The following is an 18367-nucleotide window of genomic DNA, read 5'->3' on the forward strand; positions in this document are numbered from 1 at the left end:
GATGAGAGGAAGGAGTCACCCTGAACTTTGTAATCCAGGTGGGTTTTATTTTGTTCTTTTTAAATTATCATTCTGATTGTCTGCAATTCATGTGTAAGTGCAGTATGATGTTTACAAATCAGTTGCAAATGCCACCGAACGAACGCGATTTTACCATAGTAACGTTAACTGTTGCTCAATCCTGTTAGTAAAAGCCAGGTGACCACAAAGCTTACCATGTTTTTACCACAGCAACTGTGGTTTCACTGTGTACTAATTGAAAAGCATGACACAACACTTACTATTGTTTTACCTCAGTATCCATAGTTTTACTGTAGTATTTGTAGTTAAAACATGGTACCATACCATGATTTTGACACAGTTACTGTTTTTACTGTGTACTATTTGTATTTAAGCACTATGACTACAACACTTACCATGGTTTCACTACAGTAAATGTAGTTGTACTGTGGTACGTGTAGCTAAAGCACAGTAACCATGGATCTTACCATGGTTTTACCTCAGTAATCATAGTTTTGCTGTGGTGTTTGTAGTTAAACAGTAACCAAAACATATACCATCGTTTTTACCACAATAACCAGAGTTTTACTGTGGTATTTGTCATTAAAGCACTGTAACCACGACACTTACGATGCTTTTAAAGCAGTAACCATAGTTTTTTTCTGTGGTAGTTGTAGTAAAAAAGCATAGTTACACAAAACCTTACCATAGTTTCACAACAATGACTACATCACTTGCCATGCCTTTAATGCTTTTTTGTTATTCAATATTTATGTTATTGTTAATATTTTTCTGTCTTGCAGTTTCTTCAGATCACCTGCTCCTCCATCTCCATCTCCCACAACAACCTTAAATCCAACAGTTATTTTAAGAAGCCATTTCTTGCAAAAGCTCACTAACTGTCTGTCTGTCAGCTTTTTTTCTGAACTGTATTTTGTAAATCATCTACACATATCTTGGCATATTTTTGTTATTTTCATATTTTCTACACATTCTTGGCAAAACTCAAAATCTAATTTTGACCAGTTATGTCAGAAAGCTGCTAGTATTAACAGGGAACTTGAACTCAAAGCTCCCAATGCTGATCTTGAAGAAGCTGCAATGGAGGCTGAACAAGTCCTTTAAAGGTTCAGCCCTTCACAGGTAAAGGTGAACACATTTAGCTTTAACAGATTTGTTTTTAAGGAATGTATCTTTATTATGTTATGTGTTATTAACTTTCCTTAAAGTCCTTCCTCTTGTAGCGTCTGTGGTCTCTTACAATGAGGATCAAAGAGGAACCCAATGTTGATTGTAAAAAGGGGGGGGGGGGCAGCTTTTAGCCGCATGTAAATTAAGAGCCACGCCACAGAGTCTGGGGGAAGTGACAACTTCGGCAGTTTTACGACCCCGTCCAAATAAACCAGGCCATGATCGGGTCACACGACTCGAACCCTGTTTCCCCCCCCTTTCCATTCCCCAGACCGAAAGGCGCCAAGGCTCCTGTCAATACACAAGGACTCACAAACACACACACACATTCCTTATGAAGCTTTAATTAAGACTATTCTAGACTGTATACGAGGTAGCTTGGTGTGTATATGCATGCTCCTTGACTCAGGCCTACTCAGTCATGGCATAGAAACAATGTAAGCTCATTTTAAATGCTTGTATTTCTGTGTAAAATTGTATCTCTGTTTTAATATCTCCCAGCCATAAGGTGTTTGATATCTAAATATTCCTATTTCTTTGACTTACTCAACGATGCACAAAATGGGATTGTGAAATGTATCATTAATATGTTTAGCCGACTTGGGAGTAAAACCATACAAAATCAACACCCCTTTACGACACCTCAGAAACATGCAAAATAGGCCATAAAATGAGACAAAGAGAACTTTTCCCGCTCAGAATTCACCCTCTGGATTGGATGAATTAGCCAGAAGGGGGCGTGGATTAATTCTCTTAAAAGACCAGTGGAGACCACAATCGCTGCTTCTAAACATCTCTTCTGAACTCTTCTGAACTCTTCTCTTCTGAAAACTCCTCTTCAAGAAACTCCTTTTCTGGAAATCTCCGCTCTTCCGACAATCCGGTCGTCAACAACCCCTTTGTTCCTCGTTCCATCAACTTACTAAGCCCACGGGCTTCTTCAGGAGGTGGACCCGAAGCGCCGCTAAAGGAAAAACTACGTCACCTCCCGACCTCGGAGAGAACCACCGGATACGCAGAAATATACACACACACAAGCGAGAAGCCAAAACGAAACCAAAAAGAATGCAAGTATTCTTCTTCTTATAAAAGTCAAACTGCTGTAAAGAGGGTGTGTATTTCCCCGTTGGGACAAGTAACTCCGTGAAGGTCGTATGTGATGAACTGAAGGAAAGCTGTTTCTTACCTCTAATGCTTTGTACCATCTCTCTCTCTCTCTCTCTCTCTCTCTCTCTCTCTCTCTCTCTCTCTCTCTCTCTCTCTCTCTCTCTCTCTCTCTCATCTCTCTCTTTTATCTCTCTCTAATTTCAGTCTATTCATTATTCTCTTTTATGTATTCTTTCGTTAATACCTACATGTCTACTTTCTTGATGCATATTTAGTGTGTACTTTCTGTGTGAATCGTAGTGTTATTTTTAGTCTGTGTTTATTAAACCTCCAAAAGACATTTAATGAGTTGGGTCTGTTGTTCTCCCACATACACAAAGTCAATGAAACTTGCGATTTTACCTCACTGCTTATGCTACTATGTTAGTAAAGTAAACTGTATGACCATTTGAAATATTGAACTTGTCCTGATCAGTAAAGTTAATGTTTCTCATGCGCTCGTAAAGCAGTAATCCCTTATTGAGAATTGATTTGAAAAGTCTATAACTAATTTGGTGGACAAACTTAGTAGGATAATTTCAAGCAAGTCCGTAAAAGGGTTACTTGTATTTAACTAAACATTTTTCCCTAGCGGAAAAATCTTAATACGTAATGAACAACTGGCAAATTATATTCATAAATTTATGAATATTGAATATTAAATCCCTTTTGAGTTAATTATTCCCCGAGATATTAAACTCATAAGTCGTTGTTGTTACATGTATTTGGTGGAGAAATATCGGGCAAGTTTCAAACGTTTGTGTATGTGTGAATGATATTCATATCCTATTCATTGTGTATTTTTGAGGTATTAATAACCTGCGTTTTTGTTTCGTTTTGTTTTGGTGTTGTTTTGTGAATTATGAACGGTACGCGCAAAGCGAACCCAAGCATAAACAGATGCTGAGAAATGTTGAAGTAGCCGGATTATATTAATGAAATATGAACGGTACGCGCAAAGCGAACCCAAGCATAAACAGATGCTGAGAAATGTTGAAGTAGCCGGATTATATTAATGAAATATGAACGGTACGAAAATCTCCGCGTGATCTCCGAAAAACTCTGGAGCCGTAGGCACAATAGGGTTTATCCGCGTGATTTCCAAACAAATGTATTGTAGAAAATCCATACATTTGACTCGAGCAATATATTATGTGTTCCATCAAAATAATGAGATTTTGATGTGGTCTGTAGACACGTACGTTGCGTTATCCCGCTTGATCTGAACTACGAAAAGTTTCTATCTGTGCGGAAGATTGGGACAGGACGAGACTCTCCTGTACAATATAAGGGGCCTCAGAATAATTATTATATCGTTAAGATAAACGATAACTCCTGGTTTAAGTCTGGCTTGGCTAACCAAAGACCTGAGACTTAAAACATTTGAATCAGAGTTATTGGAGTCCATGTAAAATGCGTGAATAGGCAGACGATAAATTCCTGTTTTTCACCCGTTTCGTTGAGTAATTTTTAAATGATTGCAAAAGCCTGTAAAGTGTAGGGAACGCCGCTTGCAGAACGCGAGGGCGACTCAGAAATTGCAACGCCGCTTGCAAAACGCCAGAGGGCGACTCAAGAATTGCAACGCCGCTTGCAGCACGCCGGAGGGCGACTCTAGAACCAGACAAAGCCATCTGGTGAGCATTTCCGCCTAACTAACTCTAGTCTAGGGCGGGCGCAATAGCGCCATCGTGTGGATAAATTCGGATAGTTTCACTCTCCGTTATTTGATTCTGCCTTAACAAAATAAGTTTGAGCCTATAAATTGTTTATTGCTTACTGTTGTACACAGTTTCATTTATACAATTTTTCTAGCAACAACCAAGTCTCCTTTCTCGCTGATTAAACACCCTTATTCGAATTTGAAGTTTAAAAAGAAACATAACTTCCTCTAACCCAAAGTGAAATTAGGTTTAAGTCACAGACAGTCCAATTGGAAGGAAGGGCGCCACCGTGTGGCTATACCCTGTTAATTCAGCGCACCACTAACTCCCTAATCCCTTTCTGATTAATTCTTTTATTTGGATAACTCCCACTTAGAGATTAATCGTTATAGGATAAGATTTTTGATTGGCTTTCCTTTTATTTGATTTTCCTTACAGGCTTATTTAAATTTCATTTAAACTTGCTTTGAATTTAATTTGAATTAAGTTGAGCTTCTAATTTTTATTTTATCTTATTTTATTTTATTTATAATTTTATTTTTGTTTTAATTTTTAATTTTAATTTTAATTTTTAATTTTAATAAAAAGTTTTTTTTTATTAATTAAAAATTATTATTATTATTATTATTATTATTATTATTATTATTATTATTATTATTTTTTTTTTTTTTTTTTTTTTTGGTTTTTGTTGTTTTTTTTTTGTGTTTTTTTCTTTCCTCTGCAAAAGTTTTCTTTTCCCCTCCCATTGGGAATAAAGCTCAGTCTGGTAATTACAAACAGTATCAAAAGTGCTTTTTGTTATATCACTACTTGACAGAAACTTTTGCCTTTTTGCTAAATTGCTCTTGATATTTAAACTTCCACTTCCTTCTCACCTACAATCAAAAGGCCTTTGATCCGGTGAACAGGGGAGCTTTTAATTCATTTTAATTCCACCTGTTTACCCTCTTTGTGTATCCATTGTAGGGCTCACGCGTCCGAGGTGCATTGAGAATCGTCACAGGCTGGTCTCCAGAGGGGGGGGTGGCCCGACCGACGTAACCGACACCGGCTGTGTGTGAGTCTCGGTTTCTTGTATCTCTGTCCGCGGCTGCAGCACGCAGTGGGGACATCAGCAATTCGACACTCCAAAGAAGTCAACCAGTCCAGCTCACGCACGCAAGGCAATCTCTGGGACTAATCCCTAATCCAGGGCCTAAGCGGGGCCACTCTTGAAAAAGAGGGTTCTGGGGACGTCCCGATTTTGCTGCGCGGGCTGGCGGTTGATGGACTGGTGTGTCGGGTTGTGTTTAAAGTCATAAGCTGTTTGAGTGGGCGCAACGCGACACAGAGTGGCAGGGGACCGGGGACACGGCAGTGGGTGTTTGGAAGCGTTTGAAAGGCCGACCACACCGCTGGGTTTCCACTTGAGCGACCTCAATTCACCCCGGATGAGCTAAATGGGACAACCCAGAGTACAAGCCCAATTTTAGTATATCTTGAGCATTTAGCCTGTTAATTTCCCTAACACTCCCGGCGCGTACGCTGACATTCCTTTCATTACAGACCAATTCATCTTGTGTTTGTTTCCACTGTGCTCTTTCCTATCCTCACTGTTGGACTATCACGTTTGTGTTTCTTTCAGTTCACCAAGAGACCCCAAGGAGAATTAGATAGTCCCGGGACGACCGAGCAGCAGTTTGCCAAGTGACAACCAGGGCTACCGCCCACCTACTTGTCTGAATTGTCTAATTATCTAACTGTCTACATCAGTTAGCCAAAATTCCCAGCTATCCGTACGATAGCTCGTTAGCTTAGAACAAGCTTGCATTGGCTCTCTCTCTCTGTGTGTGTGTGTGTGCTGTGTTTCTCTCGTTCGCAGTAATGTCCCGTGCCCCCAGCCCTGCCGTCCCGTGGGACCGCCTAACGACATGGCTGGAAGCGCTAACGGCCACCAGTCAAGGAAGTCTGGGGCAGCTGAGCCAGGAACAACTGGACACAGAGCTAGACCAGCTGATGACACACGACCCCACGCACAGCTACTCCAACAAGGAAGTGGCCAAGATCCTCGGAAGCCTCGCCCACGTCCTCATCGCACAGGCACGGCTAAGCGAAGGGAGCTACGCCAACCTGGAACAGGAGGCAGCAACGCTAAAGCTTCAAGCCGAGGAGGCCCGGAGAGACCAAGCCCTCACCCAGCTTTGTCTAGATCAGCTTCTGGACACAGAGAAAGATGACGAAACAGACAAAGGACAAAGAAAAGAAATAGAAAGACTTCAAGAGACCCTGGAGGAGCTCCGTCGTGACACCGACCGACGAATACAGTCAGAGAAAGACGCCAGGAAAAACCTCGACGAAAAGCTTCGGCGTGGCGAAGCCCTCCTGGAGAGAGCCCATGATGAACTTAAAGACAGAGACATTAACGCTAAAGTCTGTGCAAAACATTTGCAGTCGGCACAAGCCGAGATCGACGAGCTCATCCAGCAAAGACACGAGCTCAAAGATGAACTTGACATGGTGCACAGAGAACTGAGACAATCATATAAAGTGCAACGTGACCGGAAGGGGGAAACACACAACACAGAGTTTCCCCTGACCGATTACTCCGCACCTTTGCACCAAGAAGCAAGAACTACGAAGGGGGATGACAGCCCCCTGTGTAAAAGATCACCTGCCAGTCTCCACGAATCCCCGTCAGCAGCAGAGGAAAGGACACCCTTCCAGGAAGTCAAGGTCGACAGCCACAAAGCCTCAAAGAACCTTGACAAGCTGGCCAGAAATATTCCTACCTTCAGCCCAGACCCGGCAGGAGGACACGACATCCACGCATACTTAAAAGACAGACTTTTACTTGCAAACTGTCGCTCACGCGAACAACTGGGACAGACTGTACCTGCTCAGGGCCACGTCTAATCGGGACGTACGCAGATTTCTGGATCGACAACCAGAGGCCATCAAAGCGGACTACTGGCATCTACGACAAGCTCTAATTCGTGAGTACTCCGATCCCGAGTCAGACCAGGGGCTCATCACTGCCATGGAACTCAAGCAAGCCCGACTCGAGACCTCACAGAACTTTTATAACAGACTGCGACGTGCTTACTTCGGGGCACGTAACGACCCAGGCATGGAGGAGGACATCAACTTCAAAACTCTTTTCCTCCGAAACCTGCACCCTACCATCAGTCACCACCTGGGGGTGCTGGCGTGCCCGCGCAGCATGGACATGCAGCAGTTAAGAGACTTGGCTCACAAAGCTTATGTCAAACAGAAAACCATTTCTGAAAAGACTGTAAAACAGCCCACCATCTGCCCTGTCTCTGAGCACCACCCAGAGCTAACCCTAGAGGGTGCCCAACAGAACCACAGTTACCGACCCGTCAACAGAGAGTCCAAACCACTCCACGCCAGCAGAGGGCAGCGTGGTCATAATGGCGACCGGCCACGGTACCAGAGCGATCGCTCTGAAAGATCCTGGGAACTGCCTCGTCCCTTTCACAACCAAAAGGGGGTGGGCACCTGGGAAGCTGGCCGACAACCCAGACGGAGCCGAAACGAACCTCCGGGTCCACCCAGCCCAGAAAGCCAGCGACGAGGCCACCCTCGACGGGACAATGGCAGGCCCAGACCTGAACCCACGTCTGGCAAAGAAAGTGCAGCTGCTTCTGAGGTTACAGAGCTCTTAAAAACCCTGAAAGAGTTCCTCCGACAGAAACCTCACAAGGAAGACAAGAAGGACGGGCCAGGCACAGCATGACTAGACATGACACCTGAAATCAACCTGCCCGACCCTCCTACAACTGAATCAGCCACCCTGAACACTGTTCCCCAACCACAGACTAATGAACTAACTTCTGCACCCCCTCACGTCAGCAGCACACCCACACGACAGCTGACAGCAACAGCCTCTAATCAAGACAGTATCATGGGGCCGCCCAGCGTCCCAGAAAGCGCTGTTTTGATTATTTGCACGCATAATGAGACACTTGACACATATCCAGACGGCTTATCAAGCAACACACAGGTCCCCACACCAAGACTCCTGGGAAACCTAATCGAGAAGGGGATGGCTCGAAAACTCTATCTGACTATCACTATGGAAAGGGAATTTAAGCTCGAAGCCCTAGTTGACACTGGCTCCGACCTCACGCTTATATCCGCCCAACTGTTTGAAAGACTCAGATTTGAAGCACAGAGGCAAAATCGCACCCTTAACCTTCACACTTGTAAGCTAAATGTGCAGTCGTATAGCCAAAACGACATCCAGCTCAAGCACGTAGCTTCCATCCACCTGACCATTGGACCGATGAGCCTGATACATCCCGTCTATGTCTCCCCTATGAACGCTTATCCTTTTCTCATCGGAAAAGACCTGCTGGACCGCTTCGAACCCGTACTGGACTTCAAACAGCTGAAAGTCTGGGCTCAAGTGCGTGACCCTCTGCCCCTTCAGACACACACATCGTCTGAGCAAGACTGTCAAGTCACAGAGGTCACGGGAACTCCCGCAGAGCCAGACTGCCAGGTCACAAAGGTCACGGGACCTGCAGCACACTGTGACAACCCAGCCTCAGCGCCAAAGCCAAGTTCAGGTTCGCTACTCTGCACATTTCAGCTAACCAAAGACTCTGATGCCTTCTGCCCCCGGGTCATGAATGACCTACAGCTGAATGCCATCACCACCACAAACATTATTCTCGCACTATGGGCCGATAACTCAGCCATTAGTCTCTCACTGTTCAAGTCACTCAGTGAAAAGGCACCACACACTCTTTACGCCAGCAAGCGCACCCGCTTTCCTTTGAACTCATACCCCTCCTCTATGGTGTCCACCAAAGGAGTCTGTGCGTTACACCTGAAATGGAACCACAGGTGCCTTACCCATTATTTTCTGGTCCTGCCGGACCCGCCCCACGATGTTTACCTCGGAGCAGACATTCTGATTCGCCTCCAGGCTCATGTGGACGTATGTAACGAAATGGAATGGGCTCCATTAACGTCACAGCCACCCTTTCCCATCAGTCTTGACAATCTCATGTCGGGACAGACCATCCCTGAAGTCTGCACGCTTGTCAGTGAACAAGGAACTGCAATACCAGCATACACCAAAGGGGTCGCTGTGCGGCTCAACATGCGATGTGGTCAAACCTTAAACCACACGCTGAGTTTCTTCCAACCCTCACCCGAATGTGTGGAACTCGGACTCACACTTGAAGCCACACCCCTCACTGAAGTGTCATCTCGTATAGTTTACATCCTGTTCAACAACTGCACAGCAATTGACATCAACATCCCAAAAGCCTTTCGACTGGGATGGCTAATCAGCAATGACTTTCATGACTTTGAACTTGTGTTACCCATCATTGGGCCCATTCCACCCGCACTGATACCAGCAGAATGTACAGACAACACCCTGTTCACTGTACCCTTCAAGTTCATCGCCATAACATCTGTCATGCCGGCGGCCAAAGACCGGGTCTGCCGAACGGAGCTGACAGAGGACAGTCACCTTGTAATATACACAGTCTCCCAACAGCCTGTCATGGAAACGGATGAACTAGCTGCACCCCTCCATACCAAACTGAATGATGACACCCAAGTGGAGGAACCGTACCCCGGTTTTGAGTCTCAAGTGCAACAAATTCTACGAGACGCTAACGCGCTCCAAAATGAGACAGAACGTCAGGGACTCAGACGAGTCCTCTATAAGTTTAAAGAATCCTTTGCCAAAGACTCATTAGACTGCGGGCTCACAAACCTCCACACGGTGCGCATCCCAACACAACCTGGTGCGCCTCCCACGTTTGTCAAGCAGTACAAGATTCCAATCGCTTCATACGAACCAGTGCAGAAGATTATCGAGTCCATGCTCGAAAAAGGTGTCATCCGTCCATGTAACAGCACCTACTCCGCCCCAATTTGGCCCGTGCTTAAACCCAACGGCACTTGGCGCCCAACAATAGATTATCGGAGATTGAATCAACAGGTGCCGCTGTCAAGGTGGCCAATGACTCAGTTGGAACAAGAAATACCCCGAATAAGGGGGGCCACAATCTTCTCTACACTTGATGTGGCCTCTGGATTCTGGACCATCCCAGTGCATCCAGAAGATCAACACAAGCTGGCCTTCACATTTGGCAACCGACAATTCACCTTCAACAGGTGCCCGTTCGGATATGCTAACTCACCAGCTGAGTTCAACATCTTCCTTAGCAAAGCCTGCCCGGATGCCAGAGTAAGAGGCAACTTAATCTACGTAGACGACGTTCTCATGAAGAGCGCCACGGTGGACGACCACCTGAAAGAAATAGACTATGTTTTGAACCAATTATCCGCAGCCGGTGCCAAGATTGCCCTCCACAAGGGACAATGGTGCCGAACCAAGGTCAACTACGTTGGCCTGCTCATCGGATCCCAAGGCATTGAACCTCAATCTAACCGAATTCATGCCATTCAAAACATCAAGCCCCCTACTAATGTCTCTAAGCTACGCAGTTTTCTGGGGGTCTGCAATTACTCCCGACAATTCATTGAGAACTATTCAGACATTGCCAGACCGCTCACAGCCCTGCTAAAGAAAGACTCACCGTTTGTCTGGACCGAAGCTCAGGAACACGCCATGGCAGCACTAAAAAGACATTTATGCACAGCCCCATGCCTTGCTTACCCAGATCCACAGAAGGAATTCTACCTGGAAGCCGGGTTTTCCGACCACTGTCTTAGTGCTGGCCTTTATCAACGACATGACCAAGACAAAAAGGTGGTCGCATATGCCAGCAAAACGCTTCTCCCACCGGAGTGCAAGTTCTCGGACTGTGAAAAAGCTCTGTTCTACGCGGTGTGGGCCATACAGCGGTTCTCCAACTACATTGGGGCACAGAAGGTTATCATAGAGACTTGCCACCAGCCCGTAATGTTCCTCAATAGCCAACGCATCCGAGATGGCGTAGTCACTAATTCACGTATCGCCACATGGCTGATGGCCCTCCAAGGCCGCAACGTTGAGGCACGATATGCACAGAACCACAAGTCTGCGCTGGGTAATGGCCTGGCTGCATGCCAGAACTGCTCTGATGACACGCCTACAGCTGCCGCTGATGAACTAGAACCCCAACAACAACAACTCACCTGTCACAGGTACTTTGAACTGAACGCGTGCCAAGACATGCCCACGGCCTACGTCGATGGGTGCTCCTACAACCACGACGGCACCCTCAAAGCAGGTGCAGGTGTGCTATGGGTGAACGATCAGCCGTGCCCACCACGACACTTCATGCTGGGCCCCCAGTCATCGCAATATGCAGAAATAGCAGCCATTCTCATAGCCTGTCAGATCGCGTCAGCCCATAACTTCAAAGAACTACTCATCTGTTCAGACTCTAACTACACCAGGCTCAGTTTCATTTGCCACCTTCCAACCTGGAAACAAAATGGTTTCAAGACCGCTAACAACAAGCCAGTCAAGCACCAACACCTGTTCCAGGAATGTGACAACATCACAAGTACACATGAACTGACGGTGTACTGGAAAAAGGTCAAAGGCCATTCGAAACTACCCGGCCCCGACAAAGACTTAAATGACCAGACCGATGCCCTCGCAAAGATGGGCGCACTACACGGCGAGATGTGGGAACCTCCAAACCCCACACCCAGCCCCGCCGTGGCAGTGCTAACCCGCAGCAAGCGACCAGCACCTGCCACGATGGCCGCCGCACAGTCACTGGCGCTCACGCCGCAGATTTCACACAACGACATTGCAGAAATGCAAGCCTCTGACACGGCAATTAAGACAATTTTCGACCACCTCTCTGACCCCTCCGACCACCCTATCTCTGACTCTGACCTCTCCGAGGATTCAAGCCTCAAGCAACTATACAACTCCAAACACATGATGCGTATACAGGACGACATTCTGTGGTTTGCACCCGATGGCAGCACAACGCCACGGCTTGTGGTGCCACGATCGCAAAGGGGGTTGATGCTAATGTACGCCCACGACACACCATGTGCGGGACACCACGGCACCAGAGCCACGTATGACACACTGAAACAGGTGGCATATTGGCCCGGCATGCAGCAAGATGTTGCGGAGTACGTCAGAGAGTGTCTGGTTTGCTGTCAGGTCCAACCGGCAAACCCGAACCACAGAGCCCCACTGCAACGCAGAGGAATCACGTTTCCGTGGTCAGACCTACAAATCGACTGGGTAGGACCCCTGCCCAGGTCCACAAGAGGCAACAAGTACTTTCTTACAGTGGTGTGCCAGTTTACCAAGTGGGTGGAGTGTCTACCAGCACCCAACGACACCGCCCAGACCACAGCATACCTCCTGTTAAACCACGTTTTCTCACGGTTCGGATTGCCACTGAAAGTCAACACAGACAGAGGCACCCATTTCACTGCCGAGATCATGCAACAAATCTGGAAATGCCTGGGGATACAGGCTAGACTGCACATCAGTTATCATCCAATCGCATCAGGGCAAGTCGAAAGATCGAATCGCACAGTAGTCGCCATGCTGAGAAAGTACGTGTCTGCTAACCAAAAAGACTGGGATATGAAACTCCCCCTCGTGCTGATCAGAGCCACCCCGCAGGAATCAACACGGGTATCCCCTTTTGAACTCATGACTGGGCGGCAGATGACTCTGCCACTACACCTGCTGTACCAACCCGGCGACTCCAACCTGGTCACCGCGTACACCACATTCCAGTACCTCGATGAGCTCCATAGACATTTAAAAACAACTTTTGCCTTTGCTCAGCAACACTTGCAAAAGAGCGCTGAAGGTCAGAAAGCCTATTACGACCGCAAAGCCTCACACCAAGAACTGGAGGTGGGCGACAAGGTCTGGTATTGCAACTTCAACCCGCCACCTTTGACAGGCTCCCAACGATTGTCAAAGAAATTTCTGCCCCACTGGACGGGACCCCATGAGATAATGAACAAACTCTCTCCCGTCGCATACCAGATTCAGCTAAACCAGGGACAAAGAGAACCAGTTCTCAAATGGGTTCACAGGAACCAGATCAAGAGACATGTGGCCACTAACAGAGAAAGACAGTTAGGGGCCAATGCAAGCTGAACACAACCGCCGTCCCCGAAACGAGAAGACTGTCCCACCCACCTGGGACAAATCTCACTGACACACACTCTCTCTTTCTCTCTCTCCCTCTCTCTCTCTCTCTCTCTCTCTTGCCTGTAACAGGATGCCACTGTGGATCCTGCTCCTGTGCCTCCAGACAATCAGAGGCCAGCCACCACCAGACATCATCACACCGGGTCCAGCCTCGGGCATCGTACTGAGAGAGCAACCTGGACTTCTGATCACCAACTGCCGAACCCACACTCAGAAGGTGTATGTCCGACTTGACCCCCGCAACGTCTACAACGCACACTACCCCCGTGCAGTAGCCCAGTACAGCTGGGCCGGTGCTCGCTGGACAGAGGACTCTCTCCGCCACGCCGATGCTGATGTCACGCACATGCTAAAACAACTAGAGAAGATGACCGTCACCCAGGCAGAATTAGGTGGACACAACCACCGCCCCAAACGGTTCCTGTGAGCGCTGCTCGGAGCCGCTGCCGTCGTCGGAACTCTGTTTAACATTGGTATGTCCAGTGTCAACGCAGTGAACATCGCCACAGTAAGACGACATGTGGCTGAAATCCAAACTGAACTTCCACAGCTCAAAGAGCAACTCACCACACAGAGTGCCGCTCTACAGACTATCGGCAAGACGTTGAGAGGAACTGTGGTAATTCTAAACACCCACAGTGTCCTGTTGAACCAGACCGTGAACTCCATGAAACAGTTATTCACCGTCTTCCAAAATGACTTTGCCCAAACGCAGCTAGTTACCGCCTTAATGACGGACATGTTACGGGAAATAAGCTCGTCCATCGACAGCTTAGCCATGGGTAGAATCCCACCGTACCTGATACCCTTAAGCCTGGTGCAAAACGTGTTGGCATCTGCGATCAACGCACCCACTGACCCGCTGCAGATACACCTGGCCTACTCATTGGGAAGCGCCATTCCCCTGTATGTGGATCCCGAGCAGAAAGAAATGGGTTTCCTCCTTAATTTACCCATCATTGAGTCGAGCCGAATCTACCGACTCAAAGACATTATTAATGTAGGCTTTTGGAAAGGTAACACCCACCTCAAGGTGCGCACTCCTCAGGTAGTCGCGTACCATGACAGCGACAGACAGCTGTACCTAGCCCCAAACCTACACATGTGCACCCTGACCAAAGACATTCATTATCTCTGCCCAAGCAAACCTTTCCTCCGAGACAACACAGAGGGAATCTGCGGGTTGCAACCTATGCTCAGCAATACCCGCTGCCCCACCGACGCAACGCCTCGTACCCTAGTCACCGAGACGCAAGCAGAGATCGTAGGTGACAGGTGGCTCGTCAACACTCCCGTGCACACCGCCACACTGATCTACGACCAACACGACACTGCAACTCGTATCAACCTGCTGGATCAGAGCATGTGGGTCCAGGTACCACGAGGAGCCATCCTCCACCTGGACGACTTGGCCTTGTACCACCTCCCGAGCGAAGAATACCAGTCGGAACTGGAAATCCCCGCCTTCTTCAAGGACCACAACTTCACCCTCGCTCCCGAGTTAGAATTGTGGATTGAGAAAGGGGGGCCCCAGCTCATTGACATTGCTCCCCTTGATACAGCCCTCCAAGCATTGTCCCGAATACCCATCCTGAATAACTCTCCTGTGGTCCAAACCTGGACCGCAGCTGACACTGCGCTATGTGTCTCTATGATCTTCGGCAATACCCTAACCCTGGGCATCGCTTTCCTCCTGTACAGAAAATTCAACCAGATGAGAACCTCCACAGCCAAGCTCACAACGGCCGTGTCCGGGGGTCTCCGATGGAAACCCCGGAGGGAAATTACAACGCCCGGAGCAGAGACGGACCTCATCGAGCTGGCGCCCCAGCCGTAACAAACACCTGCTCCCGACTGCCCGACTCACCTACCATCCATCCATCGTGATGGGAGGCTGTCCGAGAATAACCTCAGGAACCGAAGGCTGAAGAAAAACAACAATTAAGAAACCCCTAGCCACTTGACCCTCATGATCCACCTGTCATCCGACCAAAACAATAACTGTCATCCGACGATGTCATACGGACTTCGTCAGATGAAAAGGGGGAACTGTAGCGTCTGTGGTCTCTTACAATGAGGATCAAAGAGGAACCCAATGTTGATTGTGAAAAGGGGGGGGGGGCAGCTTTTAGCCGCATGTAAATTAAGAGCCACGCCACAGAGTCTGGGGGAAGTGACAACTTCGGCAGTTTTACGACCCCGTCCAAATAAACCAGGCCATGATCGGGTCACACGACTCGAACCCTGTTTCCCCCCCCTTTCCATTCCCCAGACCGAAAGGCGCCAAGGCTCCTGTCAATACACAAGGACTCACAAACACACACACACATTCCTTATGAAGCTTTAATTAAGACTATTCTAGACTGTATACGAGGTAGCTTGGTGTGTATATGCATGCTCCTTGTCTCAGGCCTACTCAGTCATGGCATAGAAACAATGTAAGCTCATTTTAAATGCTTGTATTTCTGTGTAAAATTGTATCTCTGTTTTAATATCTCCCAGCCATAAGGTGTTTGATATCTAAATATTCCTATTTCTTTGACTTACTCAACGATGCACAAAATGGGATTGTGAAATGTATCATTAATATGTTTAGCCGACTTGGGAGTAAAACCATACAAAATCAACACCCCTTTACGACACCTCAGAAACATGCAAAATAGGCCATAAAATGAGACAAAGAGAACTTTTCCCGCTCAGAATTCACCCTCTGGATTGGGTGAATTAGCCAGAAGGGGGCGTGGATTAATTCTCTTAAAAGACCAGTGGAGACCACAATCGCTGCTTCTAAACATCTCTTCTGAACTCTTCTGAACTCTTCTCTTCTGAAAACTCCTCTTCAAGAAACTCCTTTTCTGGAAATCTCCGCTCTTCCGACAATCCGGTCGTCAACAACCCCTTTGTTCCTCGTTCCATCAACTTACTAAGCCCACGGGCTTCTTCAGGAGGTGGACCCGAAGCGCCGCTAAAGGAAAAACTACGTCACCTCCCGACCTCGGAGAGAACCACCGGATACGCAGAAATATACACACACACAAGCGAGAAGCCAAAACGAAACCAAAAAGAATGCAAGTATTCTTCTTCTTATAAAAGTCAAACTGCTGTAAAGAGGGTGTGTATTTCCCCGTTGGGACAAGTAACTCCGTGAAGGTCGTATGTGATGAACTGAAGGAAAGCTGTTTCTTACCTCTAATGCTTTGTACCATCTCTCTGTCTCTCTCTCTCTCTCATCTCTCTCTTTTATCTCTCTCTAATTTCAGTCTATTCATTATTCTCTTTTATTTATTCTTTCGTTAATACCTACATGTCTACTTTCTTGATGCATATTTAGTGTGTACTTTCTGTGTGAATCGTAGTGTTATTTTTAGTCTGTGTTTATTAAACCTCCAAAAGACATTTAATGAGTTGGGTCTGTTGTTCTCCCACATACACAAAGTCAATGAAACTTGCGATTTAACGTTACCTCACTGCTTATGCTACTATGTTAGTAAAGTAAACTGTATGACCATTTGAAATATTGAACTTGTCCTGATCAGTAAAGTTAATGTTTCGTATGCGCTCGTAAAGCAGTAATCCCTTATTGAGAATTGATTTGAAAAGTCTATAACTAATTTGGTGGACAAACTTAGTAGGATAATTTCAAGCAAGTCCGTAAAAGGGTTACTTGTATTTAATTAAACATTTTTCCCTAGCGGAAAAATCTTAATACGTAATGAACAACTGGCAAATTATATTCATAAATTTATGAATATTGAATATTAAATCCCTTTTGAGTTAATTATTCCCAGAGATATTAAACTCATAAGTCGTTGTTGTTACACTCTTATATATATTGGTCACAGATAATTTTTAACACTGCCTCAACATGTATATATTTCACTTTGTTTTAGCTGAAAAGGAAGTGATGTCAAGGGCTTGTTTAACCTGTCTTGTTCATGGAGTGGGATGAATTTGGCGGTTTATGGAGAAGACGAAAAGAAAAGAAGAAAAAGCTGCAACGGTAAATATTTCCAGTGGTATGTCTGTTTTTGTCGTAACCCTTGATTGAACATCACTGCATTTACATTTCGCACAGCATTGGAGGTTTCTTAGGCCCTGTCCACACGAAGCCAGCGCTTTCCTAATCCGATCTTTTTTCCCCTCGTTTCAAGAAATATCTGCGTCCACACGAGATTATGAAAACGGACTAAAAACGATGTAGTTTACATGCCAGGCCAGTGTGTGGCGCTGTAATTCTGCCACAGAAATACACTAAAAACGGAGAAGAAGAGTTGTGGCTAGAAGGGGTATAGCAGTGGTCGGAGGTGAGGCAAAATCTCACAATAAAATAATAAATACATTTGCTACTTAACAGATGTGTTTTATTAATGCCTACACCTACCCCAACCCAAAACATACCCTTACAATAATGCAGATACGTTAATTAAATGACGCGATATTGATGTGCGCATGCCCAGTGCCCGTAGTTGTATCCCTTTAACTCTTCACTGTGCTGGATGTAGTGTGATGACATCACCGTTTCAGAAAATATACGGATTTGCTGTACACACGAAGACGGAAGATGATCGTTTTCAGATTTACCCACTTTGGGACCCGGTTTCGAAAAATATCGGATTCATGCTTCTAAAACGCCGGATCTGTGTGGACGAAACGCTGATACAGTACAAAATGTATACGTATACAGCTAAACGCGTCTCCGTGTGGACCGGGCCTTAAACTTTACATATCACACTGCTCCATCAGTAAGAATCTAATAAAGCACGGTTAGTCAAACTCGGTCCTGGAGGGCCACTGTCCTGCAGAGTTTAGCTCCAACCCTAATCAAACACACCTTCCTGTGATTTTCTAGTGATCCTGAATCTAGCTTGCTCAGGTGTAGTTCACACAGATTGTTTATATATGTAAATACACACTACACCTTACGTCTTTTGCAATATCTCGTGCATGACATAACATTATAAAAAGTCGGGGCTCAAGTTAAAATCAGTTCAACTTCTCATCTCGAGACCTTGCGGGTTATTTTCCCATTCCACTGCCCGCGACTCGCGTTTTTCAAAGCAAACACGCTTTCTGTGTGAAAAAGGCCATGATTCATTGTCTCGCTATCACCAGAACAAGCTCAATTTAAGATTGAACATTGGTCTGGGGAGTCTGCTCAGAATTTTCTACTGCACAAGAGGCATGATCAATGGGCCTAATTCAAATGACTTTGTTTGCAATTGATAGTCCATCAAACAATCAGACCACA

At 46.3% G+C, this 18367-nt stretch overlaps 1 long non-coding RNA gene across 2 annotated transcripts in view; it reads left to right on the forward strand.

Annotated features, from left to right (window-relative positions):
- Positions 1 to 18367, forward strand: part of LOC137071555 (uncharacterized) — a 20094-nt gene continuing 1727 nt past the window's right edge. The window contains exons 1-3 of one of the 2 annotated variants that reach the window (XR_010904449.1): positions 1 to 38; positions 804 to 1143; positions 17010 to 17119. This is a non-coding gene — a long non-coding RNA (uncharacterized lncRNA). Of the gene's footprint in view, positions 39 to 803; positions 1144 to 17009; positions 17136 to 18367 lie in introns of both variants that reach the window. The other variant, XR_010904448.1, reaches the window with a different exon arrangement.

The sequence above is a fragment of the Pseudorasbora parva genome, chromosome 3 (assembly GCF_024679245.1).
Source record: "Pseudorasbora parva isolate DD20220531a chromosome 3, ASM2467924v1, whole genome shotgun sequence".
Classification (NCBI taxonomy): domain Eukaryota; kingdom Metazoa; phylum Chordata; class Actinopteri; order Cypriniformes; family Gobionidae; genus Pseudorasbora; species Pseudorasbora parva.